Source organism: Colius striatus, chromosome 8 (genome assembly GCF_028858725.1).
Source record: "Colius striatus isolate bColStr4 chromosome 8, bColStr4.1.hap1, whole genome shotgun sequence".
Taxonomy (NCBI): Eukaryota; Metazoa; Chordata; class Aves; order Coliiformes; family Coliidae; genus Colius; species Colius striatus.
Window position 1 is genome coordinate 38,607,645 of NC_084766.1, and position 16,975 is coordinate 38,624,619.

Consider the following 16,975-nt stretch of genomic DNA (forward strand, 5'->3'; position numbering starts at 1 on the left):
TGGGTTAGTGGTGGCTGTGGAGGTGCTGGGGGAACAGTTGAACTCAATCTTAAAAAGACTTTAGTGATTCTTGTGAATCTTGTGACCTTAATGACTCTGCGATTCTGTGAAGGGACCTTAAAATCATCTAGTTTCACCCTCCAAAAGGGAAGATGTGAGTATAGGAATTTGATAGCAAAAAAACCCCAAAGAGATTCTGTTCTTGCTGCTTCATAATACTAGAAGTTTCATCGTGTTTTTGTCTTTCTGTGAAGTATGTAGCCATGTTCTAACATTTTACTCAAAGCACCACCACGTGTACCTCTGTCAGCACACAAACTACAGAGCAAGGAGAGAGGGAATGATAAATACAATGACGGTTAACCACAAAAATAGGAACAAGTTTCTAGGAATGTGGTTGTAAGTCACACACATTTGCATTCAGGTGTTGCACAGAACTGGGGGCTTTGGGCTCGGGGGAAAACAGGGTTTTAAATAGAAAGTTCCACATGTTTAGGGACTTTGTAGGGAAAAAACTTCCATACCTTCCTGTCTTAAAACTGAGAATATGCTTCAGGGTTGGTTTCTGCTTTCCAGTCATGTGCTCAGATCACTGTCATGTCTGTTCACTGCCATTCGCAGCCTTCACTGTCAGGAAGATATGAAAAGAAATAAATAGGCTGTGTATCCTCTTTACTTCTAGAAAATGTCACAGTAGGGGGCTCTTGTCAGTATCTTGTAACCAGACACGTTAATTTTACCCCTATTTGTTATTCAGTTTTGATGCAAAGGGGAATTTTCAGAGGGGTGAATATGAATATTGAAAGTGAATCATTTTTAGATTATGGAAAGTGGTGAGAGACATGCCTTTCATATCCACAGTGCTTTAATTCTCAAATCACACCTTACAGGAGTTTGTAAAGACACCTGCCTTTTATTACCATTTCCACATACTTTCAGAGCATGGGGCTATTCAGTGATGATGTCCCTACAGGAGATGAGCCCCAGTGCCTGGCCTGGCACTTAAACATGGAGGGATTTCCATATCACTTGCTTCCATCCCCTCTGCTAGGAGCGAGTAGCTATTTTTAAATCTAAGTATCCTTCAGCTCTTCCCTGCCCTTTTTCAGGAGGAGTTCAGTTCACATTCAGCCTGTGCTGGATGCAAGCATGCAAATCTTTGGCTTAATTATTAAGCTGCAAATTCAAGTCCTTCTAACAGCATCCAGGTCCAAGGGGACCCCGCTCTGCGTTGGAGGTGAGCTGGTTTTGTACAGCACGCTTGCCTTAGATTGCTGGAAGGGAGGGCTCTCCGTTCTCAGGGAGCTGGTGTGATGACGTGCCTGCGCTCAGCTGCAAGCTGCAGTGACACTGCAATGGCTGAGGGGCGGCTGCTGGAGCCTCGCAATGAGCTCATTCTCCCCGGAGGGAGCAGGATTTACAGTGCATCACCCAGCAACTGCAGCCTTCTGCTGAAATTCATCTTTAGCTTCTCCTCAGTTAGGCTGCTCTGAGTCTTCACTTTGGGGGTGTGTACATGGTGAGCAGATTTTACTGTATGGTTGATTTTTTTCCTTTTTCTTCTCTGTCCTCTAAATGCTCTGCTGGGCTGACTGATGAATCACTTCTCATCGATTCCACTCTTCAGAGGATAGAGATGGAAAATTTCATCTTATGCAGCAGGGGTGGATATTCTAATTTTTTAGCTTTTTGCAGCATGAATTGTGTAAATCCTTTTAAAACTGTCTGCTAGGAACAGCCTACAGATTTTAAAATGAAGTGCACTGCATACAAGGAATGGTACTGTCCTCAGGTAAAGCAGACAAGCAGTGTGCATCATGATGGAGCGTGCCTGTGAGGTTAGTTCCTCTGTGTGTGTATGCATATCTGAATCTGTACATAACCTGTGCTAGATATATCTATGTTGCACATGAATCATGTACTACCTAAAGGCTCGGTGTAATGTCCTGGTTTGCATTCTGTGTTTAAGATTTCAACCCCAGTCCCTCATTTCTCTGTGGTGTGGCTGACAAACATCGCTGTGCTCTGCAGCAGCTCTGCCGTGGGCTGGAGCAGCCCCCGAAGAGCGCGGCTCTGCCGCTCCAGGCTGAGGCAGGCTGCACCTCCTGCTCCATGTACTGGGCAGAGAGTCCCCATCATATGTGACGGGGTTGAAATGTCAGGGCCTGTAATTGTTGATAAATCTCCCCTGCAGCTGTAAATGTTGGCATTTCAGGGTAATACAGTGATGATGAATTACTGTAGCAAAGTAATCTGGTTTCTGTGCTCAGTGACTACCTGGCTTGGACATGTTCTGTCTTCTGAACTCCAGTGCATGTGCTGCCTATCTTGAGAATTGCTTTCATTCTGTGCTGTTTAACCTGTTAGATTAAAAGAGGAAAGTACATTTCCCCAGCTGCTTGTGCCCTTGGTGGCTTTAAATGTCATTTATCTCAGGATTTCTTCTTTCAATTAATGCTTCTGCACCTCTAACCACACCGTTTAAAACACAGACAGAAAAGAGAAAACAAATACATTGGAGTCAGATTGGCTTTTGTCTGTTACTTCTCACATTGTGATACTTCCAAAGAAATGTGTATAGTAGTATAAGATAACAATTTACTGGCAGGAGACATTCCCTGCTGTCTGTCTAGACTCCCAGCTCCCAGCTGATGTACAGCATTCGTAACCTACAGCCAATTCTACACTTTTGCTCTTCTCTGTATGTTTAAGGGCAGGGTAAGTGCTTAAAATATGCTCAGAGATGTAAAGTTTGGTCTAGGGGCTGTCTTAATACTTCACTTTTGCAGCGGGCTTTCTGTCTGTTCTCTATTGGCTCTTGTCAGCTTTCTGACTAGTAATGGCTCGTTCTTCACCTGGAAATAGCAGATTAGTAGAAAGTTTAGGGTTTGTAAACTCTGTAAATGAAAAGGCAGATGACACTGGTATGAGCATGTGAGAACTCCTTGGCTAGAGGAAGTTACATTTGTCACTAGGGCCCAGATGGAAAAAATAGCACCCTTTTTAAGATGACTTTTAAGAATGTGCTTAAGGCCCATTGGTTGTCTTGAAAAATACTGATCTTGAATATATGTGTGGAACTGTGTGCCTATAAATCTCTCCCTTATTATACGCTCTGAAAGTGACAGTTGTCAACACCTCCTACTTGGTGAAGTTTCAGAAAGTTTCCAAGTGCACTGTCAATTTATATGAAGAATAAAACTTGGCTTCACAGTTGTGGGGTTTTTTTCCTTAAAAAATTGCATCTCTGAAGTATTACCTTTCATTGCCAATGGCTCACAGTTAAAATAGTGTCAGCAAATGAATATTATCAAGTGAAGGTCTTTAAATAATCATTTTCTTAAACACTTACCTTTAAAACATCCGTCTTCTGAATGTATCACATTCTGCAGTGCAGCCCCTCAGGTATAATCAACAGCAGAGGTTCAGCTTAAATAGAAAAGCTTTAAAAACACCAACGTTTTAAAACTTTTACACAAGCCAAGTGACTGAGATGTAGGATTTGAACACAAAGCTATTCCATCCAAATATTCTGGTTGTGAGACTCTGACAGGCCTGAGTAATTCTAGGACAGATAGCAGCATTTGTACTAATATGTGTTATGGTAAAAGCAGACAAATGTTAGCCAATAGTTCAGGTTCCCAAATGAAATCCTTCCCGTTACCCTAACTTTATTTGCCCCACACTGGCTAGCAGCATTTATCTGCATGTGAAGGACAAGGGGAGGTTACTTGTTCCTAGAGCATCAAGTGTTGGCTCATACTGGTGGCAAAATACTAAGCAAACTCTACCGCTCATCTAACCTAGAAAGGCAATTCCCTGCCTTTCCTTTGGCAATGACAGCAAAGTGCTCGCTAGTCAAATAGACATGAAACCTCCAAAGATCTCAGGAATTTCTGTAGAAATGATGCTAATGGAGAATGACATCCTTATCTATTTTTAAGAAAAAATCTTCAGTTCTATGCAAATCCACAAATCACTACTTCCAGGGACACGTGGTGGGGGGTTGTTATTCACTGGTGATGTAGGTTCAATACATTTCATCTATGTAGCGTCCTATATCCTCCAGCGTGACTCTCCCTTTTGTACTCCATGAAAGCAGAGGCAGTGTCTGAGGAGAAATAGTTTGGAAAAGGTTGAGAAAATGTCTGGAGGACAAAATTTGTTTCGTCAAGCACACACAAAAGCAGCAGGCTGTGGATTGTTGTCTTTCTTTCAGACCAATAGGTATCCTGTTGTGCCACTTTTTCAAGCGATTCCACATGGTTTGACCTTGACAAGGTCATGTGCAAACAAGGATCTTCTTTTCCATGAGCTAGGGTAAAAAGAAGAATCACTTTAAGATGCAGGAGGTGTATTAACTGATGTTTCTAGGTCGTCCTTTGCTCCTTTGTTGGTTCCAGGCTCAGCTGCCGTTTCACAACCCGGCTGGGAGGCCAGACTGCTGGGTGAGGCTGGCTGCAGGCCTGAGCTTTGAAGGAGGGCCATGTCCCAGGACTGAAACCTGCATCTGGTCTTCAAAGCTGCTGCCCAGCTGATGTTGGATATGTTGATGGACCACCTGGTCTAGAGGAAGCTGCCCCTGCCCATGGCAGCAGTGTTGGGACGAGATGATCTTTAAGGTCCCTTCCAACCCAAACCATGTTGTAATTCTATGATTGCACAATTCTATGATTGTCACAATTCACAGCCAGAATTTATTCCACTGGTAGCAGCTTGGTATTTATTGCAGCACAAACTGTTACCTGTGCAAGACAGGCCATCGGTCGGAGTAGTCCTGATTCCTCTGTTTCAACCCTCTGAAAATCAGTGTAGATGGAACTGACTCAACTGGAGCTGACAATACCAAAAAGACTTCTCAGCTCTTTGCTGCCTGCTCTGGTTTGTCAGGCATTGCACCATGGATGTGTCCCCTGCCCTGTGCTGTCGGTAAAGGACAGATGGCACATACTGTATTTTACTGGGATGGAAGTCTGAAACAAACTCTGTATCAATGGTGTTCCCCTAAAAAAGAAATTGCACACGTGGGGCCTGATTCTGATACCACTGAGTCAATGTCAGGAATCCTGATGACTCCAGAGACTCAGAGTGCCCAGAGGGAGAACTTTGCTGAATACCTGAAGTGTCTGAAGATTTACTGATTAGCACTAACTTCTAGTAGGACTCTTACACTAATATTCCCATGGCCCTCCTCAAAAGTTTTTGCTACATTTTGCATTTCAACCAATTCTATACTAACATAATTCTTTTATTAATTCAGTATTGGATTGCTTCTCTAGCTGCCTCCATAACAAATGAACTCCAGCCATGGTTTTTAGTAAGAATGTGTCTGGCTTGGATGAGAGTGAGGGTGAGTCAGGTCTTGCTGCTGTGCCTTATGTGGTGATCACTGGAAGTTTCAATATGGCTGGTTTGCATTTGAAGGAGTCAGAGGAAGCTACAGGCAAAGGAAATATTTGCATGAAGCTAGTAAAAGTGAGTCTTAAAGGAAAATTTATTAGCTTGATGTGTAGTAATAATAAGTAAATGGAAAATACCCTGACTTAACAGTCAGTGCTAATCACTTTCACTCAGGTGAGGCTCGCAGCAGTTACAAGCCTCTCTAATCAAAGCAGTTTGGGGATTTCTAGTGCTTTGAATGGCTACTTGAAAACTCACTTTACTGGTGGATCACAAATTGTTACTGTATAAGCTCTCTGTTTTGCCAATTGTTCTTGAAGAAAGCATCATGTGCTTTGTTTTTGTAAAGAAACACCTGATTTTGCCCCAAAGACTTTGTCCCTAATGCCAGGCACTGCGGGAGCCGTGGGAGACTTCCCTTCTCGGCCGTGGGTGCCTGCAGGTTCTGCACCTGCAGGGCTAAGGCAGGCTTACCACGCTGGGCTGAAGGGTTTATTATTCATGGTGCTTGCTGAAGGAGTATTGTATGGTTTGACAATTTCACCTTTTGTGTCTTCTCTTTTCTCACTGTTTTCTGCAAGGCAGTACCAGATGCTGTTGGGGTTTGCCCAAAGAGACTGCAAAGGGAACAGGGAGAGGCTTACTGCGCTTGTCAGACACTGGGCTGTTCTGCTTCTGTCTTTTTACCTCCTGGACTACTTCTTTTCTGCTCCATAACTTAGACTGTAAATTCATTTGGCATTCATTGTTGAACATAACCATGGGTTAGGCATTGAGAAAGACTAATTAGAATCACAGAATGGTAGGAGTTGGAAAGGACCTTTAGACACCATCTAGTCCAGCTTTAAAAAGTATAGTAAAGGCTGATTTTTATCTCTTGAGATCGTAGCGATGTTTAGCAGCACAGATAGAGAAAAATCCAAACATTTGAAACAAAGAGGGGTTTTTAGGTTTAGTTTTCTCTTTTTTCCTAAGCTTTCCTGGATTTGCACATGCAGAAATTCCCGTTCCACATATTGCTGACACCAAGTTATGCTATCTGTAAAGACAAAATTGTCACTGCCAAAGCTTTGGGCTTTGCTGGTTTGCAGGCTTGTAGTGGAAGGGAAATCTCATTATGTTTTACTACCCTTAGGATACATGCAAGGTTAGCAGGAGTTAAAACCCAGTTGTTTGCTGCCAGGTGCCCCTCATTGTGCTGCCCATTAGCCCAGCAATCTGAGAAGGCTGACCTGTTTTTAGGCAGAGCCTAGTAGGAGTGTCTGAGGGAGTTTTGTCAGATGGTTCTTTCTAAACACAGGGAGTTTGAAGAGGAATGGAAAAGGAAGGAATGCTTGATACAGTCCTGAAGTTGTCCTGCATGAAGGCAGCAGTGGGTAAGGACGTCTGAACTGGCTGAGACAGGCAAAGCAGGCAGCACATGACAGGACAGGGCAAATGACCTTTGTGGGCAACAATGCATCCCCTTTCCTAGATAAGAAGTTGGGCATTTTCTGTGTGTACAGAGTTCATGTGGAAGAAGAAGACGTAAGACATTTCTTCCACTAGCTAAAGCTAGAGGCTGAAGGGCTGAGATACTCAACAGGATACTCAACTTACACCAGCACTGTGTGCTTTTGAAAAATCCAAACCGGCCCCCATCATGAGAGACCAAGGGGCTGGGCATCAGTAACCAGTCTGTCCCTCTCAACAGAGTAACTGCTTTCTGTCCCCCTGAGGCTGTCAGAAATTCCTGCATGTCTTGTACTGTAAGAGCAGTTGGAGTTATGTGATGAGGGGGAAAGTTGCTGATTAACTTAGTGTCACAAATAAATATGTGAAACTAAAGAAAAATAGGTGCTTCAGCTAAAAATATCAGTTCTGTCGTTTGAAAGTAAGTCACTCAGCAACTGCATTTGACTCTGAAGAATGTTATACAGGCATGAATAGTTTTCTTCTGCTTATATTTCTATGTCAATCAACAAACAGTGGTATCAAGTAGTGTTAGTCAGCTCAAGAGTAGATGTACCTCCCAGGAAGGAATGTCTACACAGAAATAGATGTACACTTAAATCTTCCAATCGTGAATGAAAGATAGGGAACAACAAATGCGTCTTTGGAACAGAGTTGGAAGGTATTACTGTATACCAGCACTAAATGAAACCAGGTAATGCAGTTACTAATGAAGACTGTCCTGGAAGCTGTGAAAGGGCTGCTCTTGCCTGCAGCCAGCCCCCAGGCTGAGCACCTCATCTCATCTTTGCCTTAGCATCCATTATCTCTTTATCACTTCTTTAAATACTGCTGTTTCTAGGAATGTATATAGTAACTCTGGGTGTGATTGAGGAGCATTGGAAGTATCTTATGTCTGTTTGTCATAATTTTAACCCCTGTGTGGCAGGCCCCATGTCTGTACTCTTGGCTCCAGGCAGATTGTGTGACACAGGGATATAACAGTTCTAGAACACATATGGACACCCCCACACACAGTTATATATGGGGCTCTGTTAACAGTAGAAGCCCTCCAGGAAAAGGGAAATCAAACTGTACACAGTTTTTTTCCCCATGGTGATCAACATGAAGGACCTGAAATGTTTTATCTTGTTAAGAGTAATAATTACCCTTTCACCTGAAGGATCTATACATGCATGTCAATTACAGCCTCACGTACATGGAGATGTTTCCTCACATGGACAACGTGCTCCCCGAGGGGAACGCTTCAGGAGCAGTAGGCAGCAGCATGCAGAACCTTGGGTGCTATTTTTAAAAAGGCAACTTTGGTTTATCAGTGACTTTTGATAAAATGTAGCTTTGGTTCACTAGCTCAAGGTTGTGACTCTGCACAGCATTTCATGCATGCTTATTTCATAGTGATGCATCTATTTTAAGTGACAGAAATGCAGACTTCAGTTCCTCAAGTTTCCATGGAGTTTTGGATTCCAAGCACTAGCTTGACTCACTTCGACTCAAACTTTTGAGACATTATTTCATGTTATTTACAGCCAAAATCAGTTTTCTTACATCTACATTTAGGCCATCAGTCATGCAGGTGAGACATGGGTTCTGGATTTGGACCGTGTGCTGCCTACTGCTTGTCTGTAACATCTGTATTAAGCATCAGAAATAGGAAGGAAATGCAAGCCTCAATGGCCCAAACATGCCCCTGGAGGTCAGAATATTGCTTCATTTCTTCTACAGCTCCTAACAGCTTTAGGTCATTGTTTTGCACAAATGCCTTTGTGCAGTAAATCGTAAGCGGTTTATGTTAGTCTGCTCTTCAGAAATGTCCGACTCTCTTAATTGCTGTCTCATTCGTGACAAGAGGACTTGAAAGGAGCTAATAGACCCAAAGTTGTATGCAAAATACTACCTTTGGCAGCTTACAGTACCTCTTCATGCAGTTAAATTTGGGTTCTGTAATACCTGTAATATAACCTCTGGGATATAGGTGTGGGTTTTTTGAACTTTGTTCCGCATCTGCTGGGAAGATGCAGCATGAACATTTATTTTTAGCATTTGCTGCTAAGTCATCAAAAGTGATAAAGGACAAAGAAGAACAAATATTACAGGTTCCTTGTCTTTGGCAATAGCAGGAAAAATCACACCCTTCTTTCCAGCTGAATAAGAGCCTTTCCTCTCAAAGCCCTCTTGGATGGCTTTGCTGGAGCCGACGAGGTTAGAACAGGAAGATATCCATCCCTTGTCCTGCTTGGGGTTCAGGCAACTGTTGGGGTTTTTGTGTCTCTTTCAAAACAAGAAATAAAGTGGAAGTTGCCTGCAGAGAGTTCAGTGCTTTATGGATTTGCTCTGAACCTCGAGCAGCTGAGATGCAAGCTGCTGCCATGCAGGAGGATGGCATCCTGCACACAGCACTGTGCCCGTGCTGCTGCGGCTCCGTGCCGGCGGCAGCCACGGTGTCTAGTCGGCCTGGCAGACCTGCTGGCATCAGGTTGGATTTTTGTCTAGATTCCATTGAGATTTGGATTTTCCATAGAGGGATAGCCTATGGTAACTGAAAACTGCTAGCCCAGCTGAAACATCTCAGAAATGTTTTTCCTTATTGAGAAAATTCCTTTTCCCTTGCACCCTCCCAGACACAAATGTGTTCTTCTTGGGAGAAAGCGTTCTAAAGGAGGGCTTTTAAACTGCTTAATTCAGTGTAATCAGTCCTAAAAATTCAAATGCCATTCTGAAGCATTTTAGTTTCGTTTTTTACATAATCACTATTTTTTAATCTTAATATTTTGACTGAAACGATTGAGAAGCAAATCCATCATAAAACTCTTCAGTCAGCCAAGTTCATCACAGTAGCCATGTGCTGCACATATTGCCTTTTGCCTATGGCCCTCTAAGATCTTACTGTAAATGTCATTCACTGCTCTGCAGCAGTAAATGCTCATCTGTTGAAAAAAAATAAAAGCCAAGAGCCAAATCACTTTGAAAACGCAGTCAGGAAGCAACAGAGATGTTACAGCCTTTCTGCCTGCCTGTCTGCCTGTCGCTTTCGGAGACATTACCGTAGCTGGGGTGTGATGAGGGTGAATGTGGCAGGAGTCTGTGCTTGTGGGAGGGCTCTGAGAGGTGCCTCACTGCCCTGAGGAAGGGCCGGTGCACTGGCCGGCCAGGCCTTTAGCAGGGGAGGACAGCCAAATGAGCAGAGCAGGCAAGATCTCCTTGGGGGTTATTTTTAACTGTCATTCCATAGTGCTTCACGCTAATATTGATTTTTTTCCCATGTTTTTAATTAAAGTGTTCACCTCAAGGTGTCCTGCGTGCCATGAAGATGTTATTCTTCTGTTTCCTTACTCATTTAATCTGTTCTAACACTTATTGCTAAACACGTGCCAAACTCTGGCTGATGATCTTTGATATTTTAATGATTTGAACGGATTTGTGACTGCAGAGAGAGGTAAAAATTGTATACTTAGTTTTTTTTGTACCAGTTTCTGTCTGTTGCTGGAGTACCTTGTGTCTCAAAAGCCTGATAGTCAGAAGTTTTGTAGCCTCGGGGGCTTTGTTAAATCCATCAAGATTTGCAGAGTCTGATTTGGGTTCAGCTGACTGAAGAAAAATAAGAAAATCCTTGTATGTGAATGACAGCTGCATTCTTGTTTCTAATGAAAGGAAAGATTTTGTGTCATTAAAGGATAGGTTTGCTGAATTCTCACAGGCTGGCTCTCAAGCACTTCTTGGTTAGATACTTCTGGAAGTAAACTTCCAGCTTTGATTCTCCATAGTAACGGGCTAATCATTCATCTGAACTGTCATGCTTACTCATGGCTTTAAATCCCAAGGGCCAGGTCTCAGGGAGTGGAAAGGGACAGGGAGAGCTCCCCAGTAGCAGTGGAAGCAGAGCTGGAGCTGTGTGCTCCCCTGGCTCCATGGGCACTTCCCAGGCTCCCTGTGCTGAGCATCGTGCGTGAAACTGGGCAGTGACCCCCAGAGCTGGGTGCGGCTGGACCTGAAGCCTTTGCTTTCTCTCTTGGGCTTGCTTCTGTGAGTTATTAGTAAATAGAGATTGAGTGGCAGTGACAACATTATTTCTTGTCTTCTTTTTAAGTGAACTAGTAAAAAAAAAAGGAAAATAAGCGTGAGGCAAGGGGGAAGTCAGTCAGTTCTGTGTTTCCTGGTGTAATGGGGAACTGTGACATCTTGGATGAGGATCAATACAGCGGCACTGGGAGTACCTCAGATTCTGCCCAGCAGCTGCCACAGGTTCATGGGGATCAGGGGAGCCCTGTGCATCCCATGTAGCAACATCCTCTTTGCAGGGACCTCAAAGGGAGAGGTAATCAACTATGAGCTGGCTGGCTATTGGATTTGTCTCAGACTGGCTGGTGCTGGAGCTGGCTGGGAGCTGTGGATGTGCAGCATTCTTGGGGCAGTTCATCCTCCCAGAGTACATGTTGCCATGTGTTGCCTGATGATGAGCTAGGCTGCTTAGAATACTGTAAGACATGGGGTTTTACATTGGAACAGGCTCAGGATTATAAAATGTTGATTAGCTTTTTGTTCCAGAGCTGTTAGAGTTTGTTGCCAGCTTGAGCCGCAGGTTGCAGAGCTGGGCAGCACCCCCTGTACCTGCAGCACTGCCGAGGGCCTTAGGCTCAGCCTGATGGAGCCATCTCAGCCTGCACAGCCCCCCTCTAATCCCACACAGAGATTTCCATGTGCAGTTTCTCTGTGGTTTCAGCAGTGCAGAGCAGGGGGAGGCTGCAGGGCCTGTCCCATGAGCAGGGGCTGCAATTAGGGTGAAGAGCCCTTTCCCTGTGCATCCCATTTCCCTGGCATGTGCCAGGGCTCACGCCAAGCCCAGCCACAGGGCACACGGTGACCACGGACCCTCCAGCTGATGTGTGTCTGTGGAAGGGCTGAAGGGATGCTTTCAGTGGGCAGGGATGGAGGCAGCTGCCTGGCTCCTGGGGCGCTTCCCACCTCTGCCAGCCCACCCAGGGGCTGCTCGAGCAGGAGGCTGTGCTTCCCACGGGCTGCACTGCATCACAGATGCTCGCAGATCTAAGGATGTCTGACAGGAGCAGCATAACTCAGACGCCAATAATAAGACGCCACCTTTTCTTTTAAATACAGTGTAGACAGAGGCTGGGAATTTTTCCTTTCTGATTCCCAGGCAGGCTTGCATTTGATTTTTCTCCAAAGAAACTGTTTCCTGTTGTCATAACGTAACCAGATGGGGAGGGTTCAGTGGAAATATCTCAGGAGACGCTGGCAGAGAAGTAGATCCAGGAAGCAGATCCTCCCCGTAATATTGGCAGGGTTTGGTAAGTTCCATCTGAAAAATAAAAAGCTGCTCCCTTTGCTGAGTCACAGCCCCCTGGAAGCTGGAGCCGTGACAAGCCGGGAGACGCCGCGCTGCCGGAGTTGAAGCAAAGGTGAGGAGAGGCAGTCCGGAATCCTTCCCCAGTGCATTTCTTGTCTGAAATGGTTTTTAAATCTCATCGAAGTGTATTGTCAGCTTGAGCCAGTCTGTATCAGTGCATGGTTGCATTCTCATCTTGCAGGGCTTGGGCTTGCATGGCTCTTCTAAGGCAAACGCTGGGCTGCTTCCCTCTCTGAAAGCAGAGTCCACCCCTGCGTCGGGAATTGCCTGTGGCCCTCACAGCCCCTGCAGGGACTTGCTCTGTCTGCAGCCCTGCAGCCTCCTATAGCACTGCAGGGCAGGGAGCTCGTACCTGCCAGGGTGGGGAAGAGGAAGGGTGGCGTGTGTGCTAGGAAGGAGGTAGACAGCATGACTGGAAAGCTTTCTTAGTGACGGAAAAGGAGATTCTGTTGAAGGGTGAGGCAGTGGGTAGCCAGGTGCATTGCGTCCTCCACTGCCTACATACACCTTGCAGTAAAGCAGGTAACGATTCTCTGTTTAGCAGCCCCTCTTGGTCTCCCGTGTCTATTCTGCTTTCCCCATGTTTATAAATCTCTCTGTAGCTAAGGCCTGGTACTTTTCCAGGCTTTGCATTGTTGTTTATTTGCTTTATTTGTTGTAACAGCTTTATTTATACTGCTTCTATACCATGGTTCAGATGCACAATCAAGGATTGTTTGCTTTCTGAAGCTTTTTCATCTTCTTAGGCCTACAGATCTGGGTGTCAAATCCAGCAAACGTGTTGATACAGGGAGGAGGGAGTTGTTGAAGGAAAGCCAGCTGGATTTCCTTGCAACAGAGAAGCTGCAGGCAGTACAGGGCCACAGGAGCATTCACTGATCACCATTAAAATGCAGCATTTGACATTTGAAAGTAATTCTGGTTTTGTTGAAATGCTGCTAAGATATTTGTTATGATATATTTATTATCGAGACAGAAAACGACTCTTTGACCATTATTTCAAGTACCTGCACGGACACTGAATTTGTGGCCACGTGTAAATTGCAAGTTTGTTTTAAGAATAGCATTTCAAAAGCACATTTTAAACTTTAGATGCTATGACTGAATGTGTGTTTTCCATAGACTTTTTAGTAGGTTGTATTCTCAGCAATACCTTTAGAGGCTGTAATTTTGCTGCTAGAGGGGTAATCAGCCCAGCTCAAGCTGCTGATGGGCTGGGCAGGATGCTGTGGCAGGAGCTGCTGTCCTGTGTGTGCTTCAGCACAGGAGATGCCCGGGATGTGCTGGGCTCTGTGTGTGCCAGGCAGAAGGGCAGCAGGGCTGGAGCCCAGCCGGGCCCAGAGCGAGTGTTTGGAAAGGGAAACTTTTCTGCAGCTGCTGCACCATGGACACCTGCCCCTCTGCTCACTCTTCCACACAACCTGCAGTTTTATCCTGCCAGCTCCACTGGCATTTGCTAGCCAGGTCTGTGTCTGGCCCCTGAAATCAGTCTCAGCGGGATGCAGCGCATCTCCTGTGCACCACTCAGCTCTCCTGCCTGGCCTGTGCTCACCGTCCTCTGCCACGCTGCTGCCCTCTCTCCTCCCAGGCCCCCTTCCCTCATCTCGGAGCCCCAAGGCTCCTTCTCTTCCCTCCCTTGCCCAGGTGGGTTCGCTTGCATGCTCCTTACCAGGATGTCTGTTCTGATCCACTGGCTTTTACACAAATCAAGGTGAAATAAGAAACTGGGATTTCAGTACAGACATTTAAAAAGTAAACCAGAAGGTCAAATAGTCTCATTAATGGGAGGGCTGAGACACCTCGTTGATCAGTCCAAGGCTGTTTGTGCCAGGACAGTCCGAATGGGAGCATCGTGCTGCGGCCTGGGATGGAGGTCACTGGAACCACCACCTTCTCTGAAAGGCTGCTGAAGACAGACTTTGGATATATTTTTCTGCTAAAATGACTTTCCTAGTCTTTTGTTGTTGGGGTTTTTTCAAAGCAGCTGATGAGTTTTGGCAAAAGCCAAGGCAGGGTGGTGTGCAGGGGCTAACCTGAAGCTGTCCACCAGAGCGGCTGAGAACTGTGTCTTGGGAAGGGCACATGGAGCTCGAGGAGGATGAATGTGCTGGAGTTACATGATTTATCTAACTGTGCCCACTGAGGGAGGGATTTGTCACTGATTTCAGTAGGAACAGGATCATGATTTTAATTATACTGCAGTAGCAAACAGTTGTCAAGGAAAGGATATTGATTTGGACATAAGGTACATCTACTGCATGGCTGTGTAAATATTTGAGTTCTTTCCTGACTCAGGGCAATGTTGAGGTAAGCTTCTGAGCCTGATTTGGTGCACAATGTGTTCCTGTCAGCCTGTCAAAAGAAGATGGGCTTAAGATACATGTAAACTGCTCATAGTCACATTCTCCCATCTGTCATGGAGCTCCACGGCCCAGAAGTGAGATGTACATCCAGCCCATACTTAGATCCCACATTTGAGATTTTATTAGGAACGTTTTTCGAAGCTGTGCTGACACTTGTTTGAGCCTGGACAGGGAACTCTGAGGAGATGTCGCTGCCAGTTGGAAGCCAGAAAGCGTCTGATCCAACCCGACTGCAGCTGGGATGCTCCTGTGCTGCAGGACAACGCAGAGAAGATGTGACATGATGTGTTTTCTGTTGTGTGATTTAACTGAATACAAGTTTAAAAACAGATGCAGACATGTTGTGTGTAACACAAACTTAATACAAGCTGTGGCTAAGGTGAGGCATTACCAGAAATGAGGGCAGTGTCACCACCCTCTTCATTGCACTGTGGTTATACTGTGGGGCTCCACACACCTATTTGTAGACTGTAATACAGCAGAACATTACCCTGCACAAACTCCTCAGTCTGAGAGTCATCTTGGGTCAGAGGGATCATCCATCCACACACACTGGAGCTGAACAGGGGGTGGTCGTGCTTCGTTGTGGTGGGTAAGAAGCAGAAGTAGGAGCAAAACAGTAATCCTGATTGACAGAATGGGGGAGGCTGCAGATGGAGCACCTTGATGAGCTTTTGCATTTAGAGTTGTTTTCTGGACAGCTCGTGATTATGTAGAGAGAATGGTTTAAAGGAGTGAAACAATGTGGAAGTTTAATTATACATCCAAAAGTGTGTGGAAATGATAGCTAACTATGAGAAATGAACCTGCAAGTTAAAGCAGTTATCTCTTCCAAGTTCTGCTTTACAGTTTGCAGCAGGTCACTGGAGAGAGTTTGTGCTGCAGGATGGTTTTGATGAGTTTAGCAACGGCTCCATTGCTACCCACATGCCAGCCCAGGGGATGCTCTGGTTCCTCCTTTGCAAAGGATTTTTGCAATGTATTCGGGTTTCACAGCAATATGGTTCAGCTCTTGACAATACCTGGGAGGTGCTTGCAGAAAAACCTGTTGCACTGCTGCCTTAGTTACTGAAACTGAACCCAAGGAGAGTCCCAGGAGAGCTGCCGGGACTCTTACAAACACCGTCAGGGGCTGTGCTGGGGCCGGGTTCTGTCGCTGCCGCCTGCACCTTGTGGCTCGGAGCAGCAGCACTTTCCCTCTGTTGGATTTGGCTTGTGGTGTGAGCCCAGGAGTAGCAGAATGACGTAGAGCTGCTGCCAGGGTTTGTGGCGTGTGATACAAAATGGAAGGTTCATCTTTTCACTGGGAAAATCGTGTTACCAGCTTCCTGCCAAAGCCCAGCGGGGTGGCTTCTTGTTCTTTCACTAGTGTGAAAAAGTAAATGAAATCTCCTTTTTGCCTACATAATATCAATCATTTTATAACTGTCTGTTTAACGACTCTTCAAGAAAGTCACAGATCCTGATTCTTTTATCACTCAGTTTTACCTGTTCTGTTTCTTTTGGGTGAATACGAGTGTGATACTGAGTACCTACCACTTCTTACTGCCACATTATCATGCTTTTCATCTTATTTCCCACCTCTTACTATTACAATTTAGTGTCCTATTTACCTGTACACAACAGATGTCCTCAGTGATGCTTGATCTTTCCTTCTAAATATCTGTGTGCAGGGCACATCAAATTGTATTTTTAAATAGAGATTGTCTTGTACGTTCCCATACCGAGTTTCGTGTTGCCTAGTTACCTAATTTTCTAGTTTGAGGTTATTGGGGTTTTTTTTCCTTTCTTTATCTTGCTTTATATTCCCCTCTCATCTTGATTGACCTAAATAATCCTCCACTATCAGCAGATTTTGTTATCCTACCCCTCACTCTCTTGTTTTTTTGCAGGTCACTAGCCAAATATCAAATGCTCTTACCTCTAGCTCTGGTCCTTGGAGCTCGCAGCTGTGAACATCCCCATCTTTGTAGTAATTCCGTCTCTGTTTCTGTCCCCCATCGTGACTAGAGTTTCTTACACATCATGGTACTAAATCTTAAGCAGTTAATTACATAAGTGTCCAACCCTTTAGTATACACAGTGAAACTGAGATTCAGATTTCCATTCTCACATCCTTTATGCATGTAGGGGCAAGATTTCACCAGGGTCACATCTCCTGGCCCAAATGCAGCTCACTTTTTGGGCTGTGAAACCCTTTCACCTGCTGGCAAGCAGCTGTCTGCACAGGAGCACCAGCACAGCTGCCTGGGCACGGACATCTCTTAAGGCTTTCATGATCTGTGTGTATTTGCACAGCTCTTACATACTTTTTTTTGTCAAAACTTTAACAAAGTGAGGTTACCCTGGAGCACAGCAGCCCCAGCTATTACTGTACCTTATGGTGTGATCTCCA